This window comes from Bos javanicus, chromosome 5, assembly GCF_032452875.1.
Source record: "Bos javanicus breed banteng chromosome 5, ARS-OSU_banteng_1.0, whole genome shotgun sequence".
Classification (NCBI taxonomy): Eukaryota; Metazoa; Chordata; class Mammalia; order Artiodactyla; family Bovidae; genus Bos; species Bos javanicus.
The window spans coordinates 26,619,721-26,645,575 of record NC_083872.1 but is presented as its reverse complement, the minus strand read 5'-3'; the positions used below and the strand labels follow the sequence as shown (position 1 = coordinate 26,645,575).

General features: G+C 39.6%; 2 pseudogenes; one reads left to right on the top strand and one right to left on the bottom strand.

The window, feature by feature from the left end:
- Positions 1–7,356: 7,356 nt before the first annotated feature.
- Positions 7,357–17,602, top strand: LOC133248650 (sorting nexin-6-like; annotated as a pseudogene).
- Positions 17,603–18,777: 1,175 nt separating this feature from the next.
- The window catches only part of LOC133248649 (FUN14 domain-containing protein 1-like), a 28,398-nt pseudogene continuing 21,320 nt past the window's right edge, over positions 18,778–25,855 (bottom strand).

Below are 25,855 nucleotides of genomic sequence, written 5' to 3'. Positions count from 1 at the left end.
AATTGATACCTGGCCTAAAACCACAGGAGATTTTAGGCCAGGTATCAAAAAATTATGATTGGCCCTTCTGCCATTTCAAGTTCATGAAATGTATTATTTTGATCTATGTCAGAGAAGCTTGCTCGGTATTAAGATATAATTCATCCATATTCCTTAAATGTATCCAATGGAGTCCAAAAAGCCTTCTATGTAGTTTGAAGAAAAAAGGAGATCAGGAACATAGGTGCACGGAGCATGTGGTAAAGAAGAAGAGAAAAAACCCACAGAGCAGAGTGGGGCTGGCAGAGAAAATTGGGCCTGCTTGACTTGGCTGAACCCACACTGAAGAGAACCTTCTCTTCTAGGACTGTAGCCATGTACTTTGCAAGTCTGAAAAGACAGCCTCCTGGCGTGAAACCACAGTTGCAGGGTGATCCTGGAGCTAGGTGTCACCTCCATAACGTCCTTCTCTTCCCCAAACTAGAGTTCCCTTTCTTCTCATTTCTTCTTCCAATGAGAATATAATTTTGGCAAGAGTTGATCATTTCCCACTTACTGTCTGTTCATTTTGCCATTATCTCTGTTAACATTTTGGAACCATTTGCGGCAGGTGTTTTGTCTCGGCCCAGCTTTTTCCTGTTACCCTGCATCCTTGGGCTTGGCCATCTCCTTGCTCTATCATTTGGTGCTGCTGCTGCTGCTGCTAAGTCGCTTCAGTCATGTCCGACTCTGTGCGACCCCATAGACGGCAGCCCACCAGGTTCCCCCGTCCCTGGGATTCTCCAGGCAAGAACACTGGAGTGGGGTGCCATTTCCTTCTCCAATGCATGAAAGTGAAAAGTGAAAGTGAAGTCGCTCAGTCGTGTCCGACCCTCAGCGACCCCATGGACTGCAGCCTTCCAGGCTCCTCCGTCCGTGGGATTTTCCAGGCAAGAGTACTGGAGTGGGGTGCCATCGCCTTCTCCGATCATTTGGTGAGAGTAGAACAAAACAAACCCCTCCTGATAGCCACTCCTCCTAGAGAAACTCTTCATGCTGGATCAGACCCCTCAAGGAACACCTTTCCATCTGTATCAGAAATCTCTTTCGACTGTCGGTATCTCGTTGGTTACCAGAAATGTGGACAGTTGAGACGATAGAATTGTCGTTGTTTAGTCTCTCAGTTGTGTCCGACTCTGCGACCCCATGGACTGCAGCACACCAGGCTTCCCTGTCCTTCACCATCTCCCAGAGCTTGCTCAAGCGCATGTCCATTGAGTCAGTGATGCTATCCAACCATCTAGTTCTCTGTCATCCCCTTCTCCTTCTGCCTTCAATCTTTCCCAGCACAGGGTCTTTTCCCATGAGTCAGCTCTTTGCATCGGTGGTCAAAGGATTGGAGCTTTAGCCTCAGCATCAGTTCCTGTAATGAATATTCAGTATTGATTTCCTTTAGGATTGACTGGTCTCCTTTCAGCCCAAGGGAGTCTCAAGAGTTTCCTCAGTTCAGAGACAACAAAGAGCCCTTTCTAAAAAGGTGAAAGGCCTTGGTTCGATGGGGGTGGAGCTTAACCTCTGAGATTGTATGAGGGGTAGATAACCTTTCCCAACCTTCATCCTCCTTACTCCACAACATCAGCATTTGTACTTCGAGACTCTTACAAAAGAATATTTAACAGTGCCATTTCCCTTCAGCTGGCAGCTTATTGGCTGCTTCCATGACTTGTCCCACAAGGGAAGAGGTTGATTTAGACAGTAGAAAGCCTCTGCTATTTAGGACATGGGAGTGAGGGAAATGGAGCCAGAAAATGTTTCATAAGACAGTGAGAAAAGAATGAGAAAGATACCCAAAGTACTGCAGACCTGCTTAAAAGCAGGACATATTTAAAAGACCCCAAGGACTGAGGTGTTTGTAACATGAGTGACAAGTATTAAAGCCAAAAGTTCTCCGCTTTCAAATGGGCATATTCCTAAACCTACCAAGCAAAGCAGAACCCACAACATCCATTGTGCAATTTTATTTTGCAATTTTATTCATGTGTTGCTTTGTAATTGTTCTCAAGTTGCTTTTATGTAAAAGGCAAACTTTTATTGAGTTTACCTTCATAGGTAAACATCATTCCCTTCATTTTGAGGGGAAAGGGCAGACTCAACAGCAGAACTCAGGTCCCAGTTTGCTTTGTGTCTGAGCCTGTGAAAGGGGAAAAGAAGCGAATCTTCCCTGCGATGGCCGAGCAAGGAAGAACTAGCCTTAAGATTCATCATGGAAAGAGGCTTTTCAGAGCCTTTCTTAGAACAACTCAACTCTTCCAGTTTAGTCTGTTCCTATTCCTTGCCTTTCCCACCTATAATTCTGTCTTGGCAAGAACTCCACACTGAATGTTCTCAAAGTACTTTGTAGACTTTAATTAGTTTCATGGGAAGTAAGGCAAAACGCAGCCTTCACTCTGCCAACAGGGATGATGGCGGTGGGGGCGGAAGGAAGGCAGGGAAAAGATGGACGACCAGAGCAGCTTACAACCTACTGAAATCCATGTGGTACAGGACAAACTGAGGTTAAAATCCCTGAGTCTTAGTACAAATTTCTTAGCCTTCCAGATTCCTAAATAGGTAGTGGGCTCATCCTACTAACCTACTTTGCTGCGATGCTGTTGATGAATGCTTATAAACCCTATCCTAGATGATAGGTTTGGAGGATTGTTAAGGAAAGCATGTCATTAAGTCCATACTCACCCCCTCCTCGACAAATAGCCCTGGAGGGAAATGGGTGTTAGCCAGGACTGGAGGGACTCCACTTCAATGGGATGGTTGAGGTTCAACAACAGGAGGACTTTTCCAACCGTGAGGGAACTCAAGGGCATGTATTAGGGGGTGATGTTGGGGAGGGGACTGAGGAAGGCCTAAAATGGGTGACACATGGAAAAAAATGGTACAGAAAGATGATCAAGAAGTGACTGAATTCCACTCAAGTCACTGTGGATGGTCGCTTTCCTAAAATCCAGGATACAGTTTTATAGTAGTTTCCTTTCCTCTCTTTCTAAGAGAGTAAAACTTCTCCGAGGCCTACCACAAAAGAATTGGGTGTTTGCAAATTAGGGACATGTTTCAAGCCTGGGATTCATCTATGTTTCTCTAGAAGAAGTAATCTGAGCTTTGAAGGCAGAGACTTAGGTTTGAATCCTTTGTCACTTTCATCTGTTTGAATGAATTAGTTACTAAACTTCTCTAAGCCTTGATTTATTCATCTGTAGAATGGGCCCAATAATAGTTCTTAACTCAAATATTTGTTATGCGCATTAAATTAAGGTAAAGCCTTAGCACAAAGCCTCACGTGTAGCAGCACTTGGTTCATTTTAGCCACTGTCATGGTCTCAGTTTTTTTTCTGTGGGGGTTATCCATTTTGGAGTTTACCCATGGTCTTTTTTTTTGATCAATTTCTGATGGTCTCCCTGGTCTGCCTCTTGGCTATCTCCTCCCATCCCTAACCAATGAGAAGGCAGGGAATACTAATACCAAACTCTTTTTCATGTCATTTAGGACAAAGCAGAATTAGGAAGGTTAACCAGCTACTGTAAAAAAGGATTACATAGATTAACATAGCTCTACACACCAGATATGTTCTCATAAAGCTGTTAAGTGGCTATTTTTATGTTGAGTAATTTTTAGATGACTTTCTTTATGCTTCTGAAGTAATATTCTCATAGAAATAAGAATCACTGTTAAGGGAAGAGAAGCTAATATTTGAATGTGAGACAACTTCCATATCCAAGTCTAATTGAATCTTCCTAGTCACCCAATAAAGAGGTCCTTATTATTCCCATTTTATGGGTTAAACAACTGAAACTCAGAGAGGTTAAATGATTTATTCAGACTCACTTTTCTAGGGATGATGGAGCCTAAATGTAGATATAATTCTGGCTCCCAAATCAATTCATTTTCTACTGTATCACACTCAAAGGAGTATTCCTATTTGTAAATGGCCAAATCTATGTGCATTTAAGTTTCCCACACAAATTCCAGAAGAACTTGATCAATAATTCACATGATCGTGAGTATTAATTTAATTTTTAAATATTTCCTCTTATAATTTAAAGTAGATATGCATCCTCTTTAGGAAATTATCCAGGTCTTCCCTGATGGCTCAGTGGCAAAAAATGTAGAGACACAGGTTCTCTCCCTGATCTAGGAAGATCCCACAGGCCGCGGAGTAAACAAGCCTGCGCCCCACAACTATTGAGCCTATGCTCTAGAGACCATGCGCCAAAACAAGAGAATCCATCTCAGTGAGAAGCCTGCATACCTCAATTAGAGAGTAGGCTCTGCTTGCCACAATTAGAGAAAGGTCCACACAGCAACTAAGACCTACCACAGCCAAAAGTAGATAACTAAATAAAAATTTTTAATTTTTTAAAAAGAAATCATCCACATTTCCTTTCATTAGTCAGTCAAAAAATGACTGTTGCCAGGTAATAATGAGAACATATTTATGATTCTATTTATGTAGAACTCTAGAAAAAGGAAGCTATTCTACAGTGACAGAAGTTAGGTCAATGGTTGGCTAGAAGGGCTGAGGCTGGAGGGTAGAAGGCAAAGGGGCAAGAAGAATCTTCTGAGGGGGACAAATATGTTTATCTTGATTGTGATGCTGATTCTACAAATGTATTTTATGTTATGTTATTCAGTCACTAAGTTGTGTCTGACTCTTTGTGACCCCATAGACTGCAGCACGTCAGGCTCCTCTGCCCTCCATTATCTCCTGGAGTTTGCTCAAATTCATGTCTGTTGAGCTGGTGATGCTAACCATCTCATCCTTTGTTGCCCCCTTCTCCTCCTGCCCTCAGTCTTTCTCAGCACCAATCTTTTCCAGTGAGTTGGCTCTTTGCATCAGGAGGCCAAAGTATTGGAGCTTCAGCTTCAGCATCAGTTCTTCCAATGAATATTCAGGGTTGATTTCCTTTAGGACTGACTGGTTTGATCTCCTTGCAATCCAAGGGAGTTTCAAAGTCTTCTCCAACACCACAACTTGAAGGCTTCTATTCTTTGGTAGTCGGTCTATTTTAAGGTCCAACTTTCACATCCGTACATAACTATTGAAAAAACCAATATAGACTTTCGTTGGTAAAGTGACGTCTCTGCTTTTTAAAACGCTGTCCAGGTTTGTCAGTTTTCCTTCCAAAGAACATGCATCTTTTAATTTCATGGCTGCATGGCATGAAATTACAAATGTATCAGTTCAGTTCCGTCGCTCAGTCGTGTCCAACTCTTTGCAACACCATGAATCGCAGCACACCAGGCCTCCCTGTCCATCACCAGCTCCCGAAGTTCACTCAAACTCATGTCCATCAAGTCAGTGATGCCATCCAGCCATCTCATCCTCTGTCATCCCCTTCTCCTCCTGCCCCCAATCCCTCCCAGCATCAGAGTCTTTTCCAATGAGTCAACTCTTCGCATGAGGTGGCCAAAGTACTGGAGTTTCAGCTTTAGCATCATTACTTCCAAAGAACACCCAGGGCTAATCTCCTTTAGAATGGACTGGTTGGATCTCCTTGCAGGCCAAGGGACTCTCAAGAGTCTTCTCCAACACCACACTTCAAAGGCATCAATTCTTCGGTGCTCAGCTTTCTTCATAGTCCAACTCTCACATCCATACATGACCACTGGAAAAACCATAGCCTTGACTAGACGGACCTTTGTTGGCCAAGTAATGTCTCTGCTTTTCAATATGCTATCTAGGTTGGTCATAACTTTTCTTCCAAAGAGTAAGCGTCTTTTAATTTCATGGCTGCAATCACCATCTGCAGTGATTTTGGAGCCCCAAAAAGTAAAGTCTGACACTGTTTCCCCATCTATTCCCCATGAAGTGATGGGACTGGATGCCATGATCTTAGTTTTCTGAATGTTGAGTTTTAAGCCAACATTTTCACTCTCCTCTTTCGCTTTCATCAAGAGGCTCTTTAGTTCCTCTTCACTTTCTGCCATAAGGGTGGTGTCATCTGCATATCTGAGGTTATTGATACTTCTCCCAGCAATCTAGATTCCAGCTTGTGCTTCTCTCAGCCCAGCGTTTCTCATGATGTACTCTGCATAGAAGTTAACTAAGCAGGGTGACAATATACAGCCCTGACATACTCCTTTTCCTATTTGGAACCAGTCTGTTGTTCCATGTCCAGTTCTAACTGTTGCTTCCTGACCTGCATATAGGTTTCTCAAGAGGCAGGTCAGGTGGTCTGGTATTCCCATCTTTTGAAGAATTTTCCACAGTTTATTGTGATCCACACAGTCAAAGGCTTTGGCATAGTCAATAAAGCAGAAATAGATGTTTTTCTGGAACTCTTGCTTTTTTGATGATCCAGTGGATGTTGGCAATTCAATCTCTGGTTCCTCTGCCTTTTTCAAAACCAGCTTGAACATCTGGAAGTTCATGGTTCATGTATTGCTGAAGCCTGGCTTGAAGAATTTTGAGCATTACTTTACTAGCGTGTGAGATGAGTGCAATTGTGTGGTAGTTTGAGCATTCTTTGGCATTGCCTTTCTTTGGGATTGGAATGAAAACTGACCTTTTCCAGTCCTGTGGCCACTGCTGAGTTTTCCAAATTTGCTGGCAAACTGAGTGCAGCACTTTCACCGCATCATCTTTCAGGATTTGAAATAGCTCAACTGGAATTCCATCACCTCCACTAGCTTTGTTCATAGTGATGCTTTCTAAGGCCCACTTGACTTCACATTCCAGGATGTCTGGCTCTAGGTAAGTGATTACACCATCGTGATTACCTGGGTCGTGAAGCTCTTTTTTGCACAGTTCTTCTGTGTATTCTTGCCACCTCTTCTTAATATCTTCTGCTTCTCTTAGGTCCATACCATTTCTGTCCTTTATCGAGCCCATCTTTGCATGAAATATTCCCTTGGTATCTCTAATTTTCTTGAAGAGATCTCTAGTCTTTCCCATTCTGTTGTTTTCCTCTATTTCTTTGCATTGATCGCTGAGGAAGGCTTTCTTCTCTTCTTGCTATTCTTTGGAACTCTGCATTCAGATGCCTATATCTTTCCTTTTCTCCTGTATACTCATGTCAAAATTTATGAAAATTTATCTATACACAGAAGTAATGCCTCATTAAAAGTATAGTATAAAACAGAGCACCAGGGACTTCCCTGGGGTCCAGTGGTTAAGAACCTACCTTCCAATGCAGGGGATGAAGATTCAAATCGTGGGTTGGGTAACTAAGATCCTACATGCCATGGGGCAACTAAGCCCATGTGTGCCACAATTAGAGAAATTCCATGTGCTGAAAAAAAGGCAACACACAAAAAAGGAGCCCCCATACTGCAGTGAACAGAGCACAGTTTCCCTACATCTCATTGTGTATAAAACATATTGCCCCTCCTGCCTCAGAGCAGCCATGATGGAAGATCTGGACAACAGCCCCAACTTCCTCTCAGGAAGGATCTTGGACCTAAAGCAATAAATGGAGATTTTCAAAGTGAAAATTTTCAAAGTGATGCTGCTTTATGGGTGGACATATCTGATTCTCTTAGTGAGAGAGATAAAGTAAAATTCATTGTTCACACAGAGTTCATTGCCAAATTTTAAATAAAATGAGTTTTCTGTTGTTGGACAGCATGAGAAATTTACCTGGCTTAATGATTCCTTTGTTGAAAATGAAGACTATGCAGGTTACATTATCCATCCAGCACTGCTGAGACCTGATTGTGATGCTTCAAGCGAAGAACTACAGAAACTTGGAAAAGGGTCTATGACAAAGGAAGAATTCATAAAGATGAAACAGGAGTTGGAAGCTGAGTATTTGGCAATATTCAAAAAGACCGTGGCAATGCACGAAGTGTTCCTGTGTCATGGGGCAGCACATCCTATTTTAAGGAAAGATTTAAATTTCTACATCTTCTTGGAATTTAATAAAGATTTGTGTGTGGAAGGAAAAAAATAAAAAAGAGAAACTTGAAGATTTCTTTAAAAACATGGTTAAATCAGCAGATGGAGTAGTTGTTTCTGGAGTAAAGGCTGTAGATGATTTCTTTGAGCATGAATGAATATTCCTTTTAGGATATCATAACCAAGTGGAGGGTACATCTACTAAATCTGATAGGATCAAGATCCCACAAAAGCGCTGGCTATGATTGCAATAGAATTGGTTCTTCATCATCTGCTTTAGGAACTCAGGATTCAACAGATGTATGCAAGTTTTTTTCTTAAAGTTTCAGAACCATTTGATAAAACAGGAAAAATAGAAGCACAGGTATCAGCTGATGAGGACCTCAAACTTCCTGATCTTTTAAAATATTACTTAATAGAATTCAAACTGCTAAGGATCTCCTCTATCGGAGATGTAGGTCACTAGTGGATTATTAAAATGCTAACAAAGCACTAAGTAAAGCAAGATAGAAAAATAAAGATCCTCTGCAGGCTGAAATGTCCCAAACAATTATGCTGTCAGAAACTTGAAAAAATATCTGAATCTGCAAAACAAGAATGTACAGATTTTTAAACAAAAAGAGTCACTGCATTTGGGAAAAAAAATCAGTGTAACTGGCAGAGAGAGAACTGAAGCACGAAAAGGGTAACCATAGTTGCTACAGAATTGCCTGGAGATGTTATGGAGACACATAAGCCACACGCTATCTTCCTTAAAAAGGGCTGCCTTCCTTCAGATTCAATTCTTTTAACAATTAAAACAATTTTTTTTCTATTTTTTTGGTCACACTGCGTGGCATGTGAGATCTCAGTTCCACAACCAGAAATTAAACCTGCCGCCCAGCAATGGAAGCACAACATCTTACCTGGACCACCAGGGAAGTTCCCAGATTTTTTTTTTTTCTTAATTATGTTAGGCATTTACTGCTCACTGGAAGCAAAAGAAACAGATGATAAAGGGCATCTACTCTCCTCTTTTTCTGAGAAACAATGGCCTGGTGCCACCCACGGGACCTGCAGACCTGTGGACCTGCGCCTCGCGCCCTCCTTGTCTTCAGATACCCAAAGTGCTGTCTTTTTAAAAGTAACCTCTAGAGCTGTGTTTATTTTTTAAATAGTATCCCTTATGGTTGTCAATCTTTGGGCAGGAGGAGAAGGGGCCGACAGAGGAAGAGATGGCTGGATGGCATCACCAACTCGATGGACATGAGTTTGGGTGAACTCTGGGAGTTGGTTATGGACAGGGAGGCCTGGCATGCTGCAATTCATGGGATCGCAAAGAGTCAGACACGACTGAGTGACTGAACTGAACTGAACTGAACTGAATGCCTGAAGTTTAACCCTTTCAAAATACATTGCTCAAACAAGGTGAGATTGCCGTTTTGAGGTTTTTTTTTAATTGTTTTTTTTTTAAAAAAACATTGTACACCACCTTAGTTCACTCTTGTATCCTGGCAAAGCATCTTAATCAGACTTATTTTTAATTAATAAACATTTCTTAGGAGGTTTGGGACAGACTTTATGTAATTTTTATAAGTATGATTTCTGAAGAAAAGCAAATGTATCAGTATGTTTGTCTTAAACTTATAGACTAAGTCAATTATTGTCAAATAAACAGTGGTAACAGTGAAATAAACAAACACCTTGCCTTCTACATTCCAGAGCACACCTGCTTCCCCTAGTTGTCAGCTGCCCAGGGGCAAAGGCTGTGTCTCTCTGGTTCTTAATCTCTAGCATCTAGTACAGTACCTGGGACACAAGTTCTCAATGGGCAGTGAAGAGGACTAGGTATTTCCTCTGGAATTTACACTTTGGGAATTCCCATAGAATTCAAATGTTTAAGCAGCTTGCTAAACATTTATCAAATTGCCCAAAGTGGAAGAGCCATATCAGGAAGCTTAAGTTAAAAAAAGAAGTTTGTGCAGAAGTCAGTTCTCAGTGGTTCCAATTTTATATTTAACCTTAAAAAAAGTGAAGAAATTACATTGATTTGCTAACTGAAGTTGTTCTGATGTCAACCAACTTTGAGTAGCATGTCTACAGGGAAGAAAGAAGCTCTAAGAGAACAAAGGACTAGTAAGAAGAACATCTATGAAAATAGCAAGCTCTTAAGCTGTAGATTGCAACTGTGGGCTTAGTATTATGACTTCATTAATACATATAGTTGGGAGAGTGCATATAATAGTGTATTCTCACAGCTCACATCGCTTGTTCACCTTTGATAGATGATCTTTCCTCCTACTGCCCCCTCCATTAAAACCAGCTAATGCTAACACTCACAACTTCCATCCCCTTGGTCTCTAAATTTTATTATAACCAATAGCCTTTCCAAGTTTCTTATGTTAATCAGGGGCTTCCCTGGTGGCTCAGAGGTTAAAGCGTCTGCCTGCAATGCAGGAGACCTGGGTTTGATCAGATATGGCCTTACTGCTTTCAGATGAACTTCTCCACTTCTGTTCTCACCCCATCTCCTTCCTCTTTCACCTGTCCTTGATCCATGTTTTCATTTTCCTCACCCCAAATAAATCTATCCTTGAATCTCTTTCTCCTAAAATGCCAATCCCCTTTCACTCTTCAACCCATCATCTTTCCAAAGCTTCCTTCTCTGGTTTTTCCTATCTCAGTTTATGGAGTCACTGTCTACTCAGTCTCTCAAGCCAAAAACTGCAATTATCTTTAAGTCCCTATCTCCCATATCAAGTTGATCTTCCAGGCTTGTGACCAGTTGAATTGTATTTCAGAAATATCTTGTGAATACATTTCTCTGCTATCTCTTCTCTTCTCTGTTTTGGCTTAGACCATGATCATCACCCTGAACTATTCCAACAATCACTAGATACTTCTTTCTACCAGGCATCTTCCATTCTGCAGCCCAAACTTCTACACCTGCCCCACCACTGCCACCACCAGAATTATCTTTCTGGAATATGAATCCAGTTGGGTCACTCCTCTGCTCAAACTTTGACTCTGCATTGCCTATAGGACAGAGGCCAAGCGCTTGGGTGTGGCACTAACTGCCCATCATTCAAACTCCACATCACTTACCCGAGGCTGCCGCCATGTTGACTTGCCTGTTGTCCTGTGCTCTGTGAAGCCACATATGTCTTCATATGTTGGTTCTTCCGTCTGAAATGCCCTTCTCCTTCTGGAAAATTTCTACTTGTTCTTCAATGCAGCTTAAGTATCACCACTTCTGAGAGGGCTGTGTTCCCCTCTAAAGAGTTGGGTGGTCCCTCCTATATGCTCCTGGCATTTTGTTTATACTTTCTTTTTTTAAAAAAGGGTTTTGCCTCTTTAAAAAGTTATTTATTTATTTATATGTATTTGGCTCCACCAGAGATTAGATATTAGGCATGTGGGTTCTTTCATTGCAGCATGTGGGATCTAGTTCCCTGACCAAGGATAGAATCCGGGCCCTTTGTATTGGGAGCCTGGAGTCTTAGCCGTTGAAACACTAGGGAAGGCCTTGTTCCTATTTTCATCTTAACGTTTATAATGTTGTTTTAAAGTGTTTTGAGAAATCAGTTTTCCTCTACTACCTCTCTATAAACTAAACTGATTCAGGACAGGAATCAAATTTACTTGTCTTGTATCTGCTATGCCCAGAGCAATAACTGGCATCTAGTAGAGACCAATAAACATTTGTTGAGTGAGTGACTGAACCAGCAGCAGTTTTCTCTTGGATAGTACCAGGCAGCTTGTGTGAAGTTAATACTACTTCTTCAAATGTGCAAGAGAAAGTGCATTGAGTAGATATGCTAGAACTGCAGGGTAACACACCCCAAAGACAAATGCAAATGATATTTGCTCTTTTTCTATTATTTGTATTAGCTGATGTTTTAGATGAACTACTATTTAGGATGAACTCTACCTCTACCTTCTCCCTGTAATGTTGATCTAGGTGAGTATACAATCCTTTCCTTAGATCATCCAAACCACTGTACCTCTCGCCCAGAACAAATCGTGAGGTCATAAACACTGCCTCATTCTGAGATAGCAGATTTAGGTGCTCTTTCCTGGACTATTGTGAGTCATACTCGACAGAAGTTGGCACAGATTTACTTACAGTTTTCCTGGCTGAAAGATTTATTTTAAATGTTTGCTGTTTTCACCTTCTAATTCTGAAATCCGTTTTTTTTTTCTTTCTGTTTTTTTCACTCCTACGTCTCAACCCTAGGAATAGGGACTGGCACATAGTAGGTATTTGATAAATAGTTGTTGAATGAGTGAACATTTTTAAAATTTTCAGACACATCATACTTCCCTGGGAGCTCAGTGGTAAAGAGTCAGCCTGCCAATGCAGGAGACATGGGTTTGATCCCTGATCCAGGAAGATCCCATAGGCTGCAGAACAACAAAGCCTGTGTACCACAGGCTGAGCCTATGTGCCACAGCTACTGAAGCTCGAGCACCCTAGAGCCAGTGCTCCGCAACAAGAGAAGCCACCACAATCAGAAGCCTGTGTAGTGTAACTAGAAATTAGCCCCTGCTCTCCACAACTAGACAAAAGCTCACACAGCAACAGAGACCCAGCATGGCCAAAAATAAATAAATAAAATTATTTTAAAAATATATATATATAAACTCTTAAATAAATAAAACAGATGCCCATGTACATAATAAACAGATTCAGCAAAGTTGCAGGATACAAAATCAAGACACAAAAATCAGTTGCATTTTGATACTCTAACAATAAACAATCCAAAGAAAATAATCCCATTTGTTGTTGTTGTTTAGCTGCTAAGTTGTATCCGACTCTTTTGTGACCTCATGGAAGTAGCCCTCCAGGCTCCTCTGTCCATGGGACTTCCCAGGCAAGAAGACTGGAATGGGTTGCCATTTCCTTCTCCAAGAGGTCTTCCTGACCCAGGGATCAAGCCCAGGTGTCCTGCGTTGCAGGCAGATTCTTTACCACTGAGCCACCTGGGAAGCCTAATCCCATTTATAACATCAAAAATAATAAATCACTTAGGAATAAATGTATTATGTGTATATATTTAATGTATATAGATAAATGTATCTTTTTATATATTAATTTTTCCCTGTATATTATGATGTTTTGACATCTTAAAAGACCTTTCTGGCTGGGTTGAGACTGCCCTTCCTGGGCTAGCCAATTTTTAGAGAAAGTAAAAAAAACCCAGCTGGAAGCATGCCTTTGGTATGCAAACTAACCACTTGGCAGTCCTGCCTCCTCCATCTAGCTAGTGCAGATATTCCTTTGCCTTATCATTCCAGGACTAGATACCAGGCAACCAGAAACCATCTCTACAGCCCAAAGTCCACCAAAATTACTCGAACTAACCAACCCTAAGTTGCTTACCTTTCCCGGCCTTGCCTTTTCCATGGATATCCCAAGAAATTCTACAGCTTAAACTTTCCTCTCACTCCTGTCTTCTGCCTCCTGATCACCCTGGTGTTTCCCCATGTGGTCCCACGTGGGGTGCCTCCTGTTTCTAGCATGGGTGAATATAATAAACTTTATTTTTCCTGAGCATATCCTCTATCTCTTCTTGTGGTTACACCTGAGTGACTGTCTTATCAATAAAATGCAAAACAAGAAACCTAATCAAGAAACTAAAGACTTGTACACTCTAAAACAATGCTGAAAGAAATTAAAGAAGACAAATAAATCAGAAGATGTCCCATGTTCATAGATTAAAAGACTTAATATTGTTGAAAAGTCCATGCTACCCAAAGTGATCTACAGATTCAATGCAATCGCTATCAACATCCCAATGGCCTTTTTTGCAAAAATAGGAAAAGAAACTTAAAATTCATATGCAATCTCCAAAAACCCCTGAATAACCAAAACAATTTTGAAAAAGAAAAACAAAAATGGAAGCCTTGCACTTTCTGATTTCAAAACATATTAAAAAGTTGCAGGGGCTTCCTTGGTGGTCCAGTGGTTAAGAATTCATCTTCCAGTGCAGGAGATGTAGGTTCAACCCCTAGTCAGGGAACTGAGATCCCATATGCTGGTGGGACAACTAAGCCTGCACACCACAGCGAGAAAAGCAGCGCAATGGAGATCCAGCATGGACAATAATTAAATAAAAGTTCATTTGTTAAAAAAGAGGAACAAACTACAGTAATCCAAACAGTATGGTTTTGGCATAAAGACAGACATATAACTGATGAATAGAATAGAGAACCTGCTAAAAAGCCCTCAAATATATATATAGCCAAATAATCTTTGAAAAAGGTGCCAAGGCCACACAATGTGGAAAGAATAATGTCAACAGATGGTATTATGATAGCTGGATATCCATGTGCAAAAGAATAAAATTGGACCCTTACTTTACACCAGATACCAAAATTAACTAGAACTTAATTAGATACCTGCATATGAGATCTGAAACTGGAAGAAGATATAGAGGAAAGCTTTATGAGACCGGATCTGGCAATGGTTTTCTGGATATGGCACCAAAAGCAAACAGACAAATGGAACCACATCAAACTTAAAAACTTCTGTGCAGCAAAGGAAACAATCAACAGATTGAAAAGGCAACCTATAGAATGGGAGAAAACATTTGCAAAAGACATAGCTGATAACAGATTAATATATAACATATATATGAAGCTAACAACTCAACAATAAAAAAATCTAATTAGAAAATGGTCAGAGGGCTTTAATAGATATTTCTTCAAAGAAGATTTACATATAGCCAACAAGGATATGGAAATATTTTAAGCATTACAGTCATTAGGGAAATGCAAATCAAAACTATAATCACCTGACACCTATTAGGAAAGCCACTGTCGAACCACAGCAAACAACAGAAAATAAGTGCTGGTGAGGATGTGGAGAACTGGAGCACTTGTGCCCTGTTGGTGGGAATGTGCAGCCACTAAATGTAAATATAAAATCATATGGAGGTTCCTTCAAAAATTAAAAATAGAACCATCATGATCTAGCAATCCCACTTCTGGGTATTCATCCAAAAGAATTGAAAACAAGTTCTCACAGAGATATTTGCACATCCATGTTTCTTGCAGCATTATTCATAACAACCAAGAAATAGAGACAATGCAGTTGTTTGTCAACAGATGAATGGATAAAGAAAATGTAGAATGTAAATACAATGGAACATGACTCAGTCTTTATAAAAAGGAGAGACTCTGCTTTGGGAAAGCAAGTGTTCTTACTTGCTGCAGGTAATAAATCCTTCCTTCTCTGGAAAAAAAAAGAAGGAAACATTTTCTTATGCTACAGAATGGATGAACTTTGTAGATATCATGTTCAGTGAAATAATTCAATAACAAAGAGAAAAATACTGTCTGATTCCACTTTTATGAGATATCTAAAATAGTCAAACTCTTAGCAACAGAAAGTAGAATAGTGGTTGCCAGGGACTGGGAGAAGTGGGAAAGAATTGTTCAGTATGTAGTTTCAGTTTTGCAAGATGAAAAAGTTCTAGAGACGTGCTTTGTGCATATAGTTAACACTACTGTACTGCACACCTAAGGTTAAGATGGTAAATTTTTTGATCTATGTTTTTGATCACACACACACACAATGAATAGAGTTGCTGGCTGATGTGTATCTTCAACTTTAGAAGATAAAACTAAATTGTTTCCAAAGTGGTTGTGCCGATTATACTCTATCCAGCAGTATATAAGAATTTTGCTCCTTATCCTCATCAACATTTGGTATTGTCATCCTTTTTAAATTTTGCCAATCTATGGATAATTTTAATTTGCATTTTATTGATTACTATAGAGTTTGAACATCTTTTCAGATGTTAATTGACTATTTGGATTTCCACTTAAGTGAATGACCTATTCATGTCTTGCCCACAATAAAAAATGATTTTTAAATCAATTCTTTATATATTCTGTCCACAAATTCTTTGTAAGTTATTGAATAACAAATATCTCCTAGTTCATGGCTTATCATTTTTTTGATGAAGGCCTTTAAAGAAAACACATTTTTAATGTAGTCAAATTTACCCATCTCTTCTATTATGGTTTACTCTATTTACATCTTGTTTTAAGAAATTTTTCTTTACCCGTAAGTCATAAAGACATGTTTTGTGGAATTGAGTTTTGAAGAAGTGCAAAAATGGAATAAGAATCCATCAAAAGAGGTACTTTTTCTTTACATAGAAGGCGGATGCCAAAGGTGGTCCATCTACACAGAATTAGAGCTGATGCTGCTTCAGAGAGAGTTGATCTAACCACAGGAAGGGTTTCCTATCTATGATAGCTTATTGAAGCAATGGAGTCTATTTCACTCTGCTTGGGAGTGGTAGTGGTTGCTTGGGGGTTGATGAATACTAGAGAGATAATTCAACTGGAGAGGAGAGACTAAGAGTCAAAGGACAGACAAAAGAATTCTCCAGTTCTCAGTGAGCCTAAATATATCACTAACAAGGTGCGAGGCACAAACTGAAAATAGAGTGTACCACCGTATCCAGGTCTCCCTGTCTCTGCTGGCATCCTTACCCCTCATCCTTCGCCTGGAACTTTCTATCTAGTGAAAATAAAACAATCTAAAGAGAACATGGCCAAAACCACAGTGGAAAGGATAAAAGGTAAAGCTTTGAGAGTTAGAAATACTCTTCTTGAGGAACAACAGAAGTGTGGATTTATCTTCCCTGGAATCTTTAAAAGTTACACTAAAACAGCTTTGAGTGGAAAAAGGAGGAAACCTCTGGAGCTATTTGGATCCCTGTGGAGGACTTTTATTAGAGCAGAGGGCCAGGGAGGGAGGGAGTCTCATGATTGGATCAACTGAAAAGTCCTTCTCCTTCAACTTGACCCAAGGTGGCTGCCCCAGTGAGGAGAACATTTCAGAAGGAGTCAGCGGACAAGGTTTGGAGAAGAAGAGGAGACAGACAGAAAGACTGGCCTCTCGAGCTCCTAAAGCAAAACAGAAGGAGTGGAGTGAGAAGAAAAGCTCTAGAGGGGTAGACGGAGAGAGACAGGATGAATGACATTCCTGGCTCCTCCAAAGGGATGTCACCGTCAGTCTTTAGTTTTTCATCCTAGGCAAGAAGGGGAGCAAAAGAGGAAGGACGATGCAATGTAAATTATTACACAGCCCTTGGCTTTCAGAGTCCTGCCAGTAAAAGAGGTTTATGGAGTGAAGCTTCGAGCACAGAGTTCTAGAAAATGCTCACACCACCTTCAGGCACATTTCTTTACATTTGTGCACTCGTGCATGGACCCCCTCCATGTGAATACTCAAGACATTCATGTCCATAGAAAGAACAGGTATGCAATAGCGTGCAACATAATTTCACTACACTTTTCAGATACAATCCTGTCCATTCTTGTGTTTCCACACAGGCTCCAGGCTAGATCCAACCACTGACGTGGGTTTTATTCAGGTTTGCATGGTTGAGAGGAGCAACTATAAAGGTGATGAGGAGTTGCAGAAATCTCCACTAAGCGTTCCAAATTGAATTCAGTAAACGATTGTTCTTGAGGAAGGACGTGAGGAAAGCAGTGATTCACACAGACTATTTTAACTATGTAGATGGAGTTAAATTTTGATTCACTAGAAGCAGAGACTGGAGAGGAGGCAATGCTGTTGAACAGACACAAAAGATGAGTCTCGGAAACATCAGATGAAAAATTAGGGCTGTGACAACAAAGACCAGACAGGTTGAACCTGGGGTAATGTCTATCTGTCTCCTGTTTCTTTCTTTCTATTTCCAGATTCCTGGGAGTCAGGATGCAGCCAGGAGCTGGAGGAAAGAGATCTTTGATCGTATGCTTCTTCATGCTCTAAGGACGCCCTGCCTGGGTTTCTCAAGAGCTTACTCAGAGGCCTGCAGGTAAGTACCTTGGAGCCAAACTGTAGCAAAGTCCTGGTTGTTGTGGGGCAGCTTCTGAGACAAGCTGAGAAAGCAAAGGAGAAGGGAGACTCGGGCTGTTGACAGGGCAACTCCGTCATTTCCCCCCTGCAACCCTGCTGTGGTTGGCTCTTACACCACCTACACTATTGTGACCTTCCTTTCTTCACTTGATTTCAGAGTTAATGGTCAGGAAGGAACTTCAGGCATTCATGCTTCAGTGGTAAGAACATCTAGGACAAGCATGCAGAAGTCTTCCATACATTTAAAAGCAATGACAGAGTCATCATTGAGCCTTGTCATACGATCATTTTAATTGTATTTGTATTTCTTAGCCATTTATTGCTTGAACCATATGCAATTGCTGACGTATTTGGCCATTTTGGTCTACAAAAACCATAATCTCATAGATTTCAACTGAATATTAAGAACCTTTTGTGTGCTTAATAGGACTAGGAGGCGATTTGGTGTAGTGGTTAAAAATCAGAGCCAAATTGCTTTCCTTCTCCCAGATCAGCTCCACCATCTAATCTTAAATAAGTTGTTTAACTTCTCTGCATCTTCATTTCCTCATCCCTAGACTAAAGATAATAGTACTTCAAAGGCTTGTTTTGAGGGGGTTTTATGGTGGCTAGTGGTTAGGATTCTAGGCTTTCACTGTTGTGGTCTGGGCTTAATCCCTGGTTCAGGAACTGAGTTCCTGCAAGCTGTGGGACACAGCCAAAAAGAAAGAAAGGAAAAAAGCTTGTTTTTGAGATTTAAATGAGCTATCACATACAAAGCACTTAGAACAGCACTCAAACCAGACTCTATATAAATAGTGACTATTTTTATACCCTAGTCCTTATCTCTTTTTTAAAAAAATTGCTTATTACCTTTAATAATTCTATTATTTATAAATCTTCCACAAAGGGGCATTATAGTTCTTCAGTTTATTGCAAATATATCTTTAAAAAAGTCGGCCTTACTCTTGAAGCTATAATACAAATTATTTTAATTATCAGCACTATACTAAAAAGCACAGTGGAGAACATCTTATTTAAATAAAATAAGGATAATATTTCACTGGGGAGTATATCCAACAGATTTTTTTCTCTATATATATCTACAGCCAGTGGTGGTGTTTATAGGCAAATTTTAAACAACTGCAAATTTTTTAAAAAGCCATGTTTTGCTCAGGAATACTTTTATACACATACTCTATTGGTTGTTTTATACAGTCGTGTCCAACTCTTTGTGACCCCATGAACTACAACCCACCAGGCTTGTCCGTCCATGGAATTCTCTAGGCAAGAATACTGGAGAGGGTTGCCATTCCCTTCCCCATAGTAGATACTAGTCTGCCAAATTTCAGATGGCAAAATGCTAAGCTGTGGGTCTGGTATTGTCCAGCTAGTTATTTCTTGTCATCCTGGAAATGTGTCATTGAGAAATGTGGAGATCATGTTGTCACCACCACTTCTCAGAGGTACCCCACCATGACAGAACATTCATATCCTGAAGATTCAAGGCCTAGCAAAAAGCCTCCCACAAATCCACCGGATATCACAAGGTTCTGTTTGACAAGTTCTGTTGCTGATTTCAGGTGCTGCCTTATTTGCTCATTTCTTCATCTGTCTTTTGGCTTTGTTTACGTCTTTCTCCACTCCCTTCTGGTTGCTCTGCACACAGCCACTGCGGCTGGCAATCTGAAGGAGAAGAAAGCCACCACCTACTCCAGTTGCTGCAAGTTTTCCAACTTTCTGGAATAAAAATCCCACACACCTGTCACTCACTTCATCCATTACAATCTGGGTGGCTACTGCGTAACTTTCTACAACAGGTCCAGAACTGTGGCCAAACACTAGACTCCACCAGTGGTGTCTTCTTACACACTCAGTTAAATCTAACGTCAGAAAAGTCATCACCACTTTCCTATTCTTTGGGAGGGGAGTTCTGGGCCCTATTATTAAATTATTAAATATTTCAGTCATATAAAAAGTACATATTATAAGAAAATTAACACTAAGTGCCAACTTTTCAGCTTAGAAATAAATTACAAAAATAAGGAAAACCCATGGATAATCTTCTCCTATCATATTAGTGTTCTTCTTTCTCAGAAGTATCCTCCATCTTGAATTTGGTGCTTATCATTACCATGGAAGTTTTCAAAAACTTTTATTTCATATGTATGTAACATAAGCTTTATACAGTATTGTTTTATATGTTTCTTAATTTTTATCAGTGGTATCATACCATACTTATCCTTCAGCTAGCTTTTGTTGTTCAATATTGGTTTTGGTATTTATCTGTGTGGCTACAAGAAGCTTCATTTATTTATTTAACTGCTGTAGAGTATCCTTGGGCTTCCCTGCTTGCTCAGTGGTAGAGTCTGCCTGCCAATGCAGGTGACGCAGATTCAATCCCTGGCTGGAGAAGATCCCCTGGAGAAGGAAGTGGAAATCTGATTCCAGTATTCTTGCCTGGGAAATCTCATGGACAGAGGAGCCTGGCAGGCTACAGTCCTTGGAGTTCCAAAAGAGTTAGACACAACTTAGTGACTCAACAACAGCAATAAGCTAGAGATGTAAATTTAAGTTATTAGCATAATAATTTTTATTGTATTTTCCTCTAATGGTGTTACACTTCTGCTTTTCACCTTTACTTCTTTAATCCAGTTGGAATTAACTTTTTGTTTAGTGAGAGAAAAGGATTTAATGCCCCCCCTAAGGGAAGCCCATTGTCCCCAGCGGCATTAATTACATAGTCCAGCATTTTCTCTACTGGTTTGAAATATCAGACACCAGATTTAAATAGCAGAGGTCTGTTTGTGGGTTCTAGTCTTTTAAATTAGTCAATCTGATCATCCCTATGCAAATACCACACTTACCTGGTGTTGTTGTTCAGTCACTCAGTCATGTCTGACTCTTTAAACAACCCCAGGGACTGCAGCACACCAGTCTCCTCTGTCCTCCACTATCTCTTGGAGTTTGCACAAATTCATGTCCATTGAGTAGGTGATGCTATCTAACCATCTCATCCTCTGCTGCCCCCTTCTCCTTCAGTCAGAGCTTAATGTAAGGACAGAAATAACCCCAGGTATTCTAAGCACAAAGGAATTTACCACATTGATGCTCGATGTACGATGCTCACAAAACTGTTGGAAAGACTGAAAGAACAGGAGTCAGAAGGTACCACTAAACTTGTTGGTTGAAGAACATACTGCTGTGGTTGTAATCAAGAGGCCCGGAAGCTGCTGCTCCCAGCGTCATAATTGTCAACACCACCCACATATGGCCCAAAGCTTCTGAGAACAAGGCTGTAGCTGCTACTTATAACTTTCTTAATCAACTACCCATTCCATGTTATTTTTGTCTTCAATCAGCACCTAGCTGGTTTGGGTTCCTAGTGGAGAGGCCCCAACCTTTATTCCTGAAGGAGCTAGCCTTTAGGGGTTCCGTCTACACTTGGGGTGCTCCAATCTTCCATCAGCTCTACCTTAGTCATGGAGCTACTGTGAGGCACCCCAGAGGATCCCCTGCTCTCACTGCAAGCAACCACTTTCTTTCACCCCAGCTGGTTCAAGAACCCCTTTGTCTGTTGATTCAGTGGCATAAAGGATATAAAAGTTTCCTAGGAATGAATACCTCTAAACCAGAATCTAAGTTTAGAGGGATGAGAATCAAGAAAAATGTTGAAGTTGGTCAGTATGTGTAACAGTGAGAGAAATCGGGGCTTCTCCACTCAGTGGTAATAAGAATCCGCCCGCAAAGAAGGAAACGTGAGTTCAATCCCTGGGTCGGGAAGATCCCCTGGAGGAGGGCATGGCAATCCACTCTCATATTCTTGCCTGGAAAATCCCATGGGCAGAGGAGCCTGGTGGACTGCAGTCCTTAGGGTTGCAAAGAGTCAGACACGACTGAAGTCACTGAGCATGCGTGCACATACATGAGAGAATTCCACCCTACATACACTTCTTAGTACCTAGACCCATACATTTTGGCTATAGGAATAATATCTCCAACCACGGCCCTCTCAGTCAGTCTTACAAGACAGCACCCCAAACTCACAAAGTATCATCTCCCAGGTGGCTCTGTAGTAGAATCTTCATTAGACCCTTCTATCATTTCATAAAGTCCACTATCTATGGATAATAGAATACATGTTAAGACTGCTGAATCCTATGAGCCTGAACCCACTGATTCACTTCTTTTGGTGTGTACTTTGGATGGGAGAGATACAGTATGGGTTATCATAATGGTGAATAAGGCACTTGGTAAGTTCATGGATGAGGGGGCTGACAGAAGCATTATGGGCAGAGAAGGCAAATCTGGAGCCAGAAAAAATGTCTGTTCAAGTGAGGCAAAACACGACCTCTCCATTATGGAAGGGATCCACTATAATCAGCCTGTCTTAGCTGATTCCCTCAGGCACAGTATCATATGGCTCATTATGGTCTGTGCGGTTGGCAGATTATCCTCAGGAGGTATATGGTAGCCAGATCTACTTTGATGAGAGAAAAATCTGTTTCGTTGCATAATTTCCAACTTGTGCCCATAGCTACTGTATTAAGAGTTCTCTATCTCCTGAGCATTTTGATAGAGAATGACTGACATTTAAAGACCCAGGTGATACCAACCACCTCATTATTGAGACTTCTTGGAACCCTTTGGTGAGTGAGCACTTACCAATCTGTAGTTTTGTTGATTGTCCCTATTGTATCCTTGTTTTCTAATTTTAACTTTTACAATTATTATTTCTTACCATCTGCTTCAACTATAGGAGAGGTTTTGTGACTTTTTTTTTTTTTTTTTGGTAATTTCTTGAGTTGGAGAAGACTCTTGAGAGTCCCTTGGACTGCAAGGAGATCCAACCAGTCCATTCTGAAGGAGAACAGCCCTGGGATTTCTTTGGAAGGAATGATGCTACAGCTGAAACTCCAGTACTTTGGCCACCTCATGCGAAGAGTTGACTCATTGGAAAAGACTCTGATGCTGGGAGGGATTGGGGGCAAGAGGAGAAGGGGACGACAGAGGATGAGATGGCTGGATGGCATCACTGACTCGATGGACGTAAGTCTGAATGAACTCCGGGAGTTGGTGATGAACAGGGAGGCCTGGCGTGCTGCAATTCATGGGGTCACAAAGAGTCGGACACGACTGAGTGACTGAACTGAACTGAACTGAGTTGGAACTTAGCTTTTTGTTTCTTTTTCTTCTTTTCTAATGTATTAAGACTATAAAGGACTATTCTAATGCTATGTTAGCTATATCTTACGTATTTTGAATGTGTTTTCTTTATTAGTCTAAATATTATCCAATTTCCATTATTAGTTATACTTCAAATTTTTTCATGAATTTTCAACAATATGGGAATTTAATCTTTTTTTATTATTGCTATCTAAATTAATTGCTTGCATGCAGAGAAAAATGGTCTGTATAACACATTCTTTTTTAAAAATTGGAGTATACTTGCTTTACAATGTTTTGTTAGTTTCTGCTGTACAGCAAGTGAATCAACTCTGGGTGTACACATATCCCCTCTTTTTTGAATTGTCTTCCTGTTTAGGTCACCACAGAGCACTGAGTAGACTTCCCTGCGCTATGTATAACACCAATTCTTTTTATTTGTTGAGATTTGTTTTGTGGTCCAGTATGCGGTCAGTTTTTGAAAGGTTCTGTATATTTTTAAAACATAAGTGTATTTCCTAATTGTTATATAAAGATTTGTGTTATTCAAATCTCCTATGTCTTTACTAATTTTTATCTACCAGTGTGCCAATTACTAGAGAGTTGTAATTTTAAATCTCCAACTATTATGGTAAATTTATAAACTTCTTATTATAGCTTTGTTTTATGTATTTAAGTGAGCACATAAAAGTAAATGCTATATCTTCCTGGTAAACTGTTGTTTTCATGATTATATAGTGATTACATTTTAAAATCTTAAGGTCTAATTTTTTAATTGTGGTAAGATAGACACACCATAAGACTTACCGTGTTAACCACTGTTAAGCATACAGTTTGGTGGCATTAAGTACATTCACATTATTGTGCAATTATCACCCCTCTCCATCTCTAGAACTTTTTCATCATCCATCACAAACTGAAAATTTGTACCTATTAACCAATAACTTCCTATTATCCTCTCCCTGAAGCCCACAGTAACCACTTTTCTGTGTATCTTAAAGCTGATTTTGTCCCATCTTAATATAGTAATATCAGCTTATTTGGTATTTTTCCTATTCTTTTAATCTCAAACATTGTATGTCATTATGACATATAGCAGCACATAACTAAATTTTAAAATCCAGTCTGACAATCTCAATCTGTTAACTGCTGATCTTAGTCCATTTATATTTGATGAGCTTACTGATAACTTTTGTTTTATATGTACCAGATTATTTTGTGCTTATATTTTTTCAGTGTCTCTCTTGCTGCCTTCTATGAAGTTGATGAAAGTTTTGAAAAATTTTCCTTTTCTCCTTTACGAATTTGAAAGTTGTATATTCTATTTCTATTCTTTTCATGATTATTCTAATTTTTAAATAGTAATCTTATTGGCCTAAGCAATATTCCTATTGTCTTCCCAAATAACGCAAGAAACTTGGAACTCTAATTCTGATCGTATCTCTCTCATTGTACACGTTATTGCTGTCCAGTATTATAACATCCCTTATTTTTCTATCTCCAAATTAGTCACTATTACTATTGTCTGCCTAGTCAACGCTTATTTAGATATACCACATGTTTTCAGTGTCTTTACTCATCGAAACTATTCTCACAATTCTTATTTTTATCTCACTTCCTCCTCCTGGGTTGAAATTTTCTTTAGGAAATTCCCTAAAGAAAATGTCTTCAGTGGGAGATCTATTTGTGTTAAGAAACCTACTGTGTTTGTCTGGAAATTTATCTATTTCATGCTTACTCTTGAATGATAGTATAGCTGACTAAAGAATTCATGCTGAAAAATATAAGACTTTAGAACTTTGAATACATTTTTTCTTGTTATCTAGTCTCTTTTGTTGCTTTCAGAAAGTCTGCCGTGAATAAAATTGTTGTTACTTTGAAGATAATGTGTCTTTCTCTCTGTTTGCTTTTTAAACTTTCTCACTGTAGTTGGAATTGAATAGAACATTCATAGCAAGATATGTGAGTATGGATTTAGTTTAATCAATCCTGCTGAAGATTTCTGCAATTTGAATCTGAGGACTCAGGTCTTCAATTAATTCTGGAAAATTCTCAGCCATAATCTCTTTGATAAAATGTGTCCTCCTCCCAGTCTCTTCATTCTCTCCTCCAGAACTACTATATGTTGGACCTTCTCATTCTCCAACTCACCTTATAGTCTCTAATATATTCTTTTTTTTTTCTAATATAGTCTAACTCTTTATCTCCTGCATTACCTTCTGAACAATTTCCTCAGATCTCTCCTCTAGCTTTATAATTCTCTTTTTACTTATACCTAGATTTCTGTTTATGCACCCACTTAGTTTCTTTTTTAAACTTAAAAAAATTGAAGTGCAATACATACACAGAAGTGTACACAGAAAAAGCATTGTTGAATTAATTATCATAGTTACAGTAACAAATCAAGAAACAGAATGTTGCCAAATCCCAGGTGCCCTCCCGCTACATCTTCCCAATCACACTGTCTTCCTCTCCACTAGAGGTAACTACAATCCTGATTTTCATGGTAATCTCTGTCTTGTATTAAAAAAAAAAAAAAGAGCTCTACCACCTAAGTATGTATTCCTAAACAATATAGGTTAGTTTCATTTGTTTTCAAACATTATAAAATGAATCCTGTGTGTAAAATTTTCTGTCCTTGTCTTTGGACCAATATTATACAGTAAATATTTACCTACTTTATTGTGTTTATCTGTGGCTCATTCATTTTTGTGTGTATGTTTATGTACTATTCCACTGTCTAATATACCAAATATTTAACTATTCTACTACTATGAACATCTCATTGTTTTCAATTGGGGCTGTTATGAGCAATGTTGCTATGAACATTATGGTTCATGTATACTGGTACATACAAATGCATTTTTGTAGGTTATATACTTAGAATAGAATTCCTGAGTCCTAAGATATGCATACCATCAAACTTACCAGATAATGCTACACTGTTCTTCAAGAGGTACTAAATTATACTCCTATCAGCAGTATATAAGCACCCCAT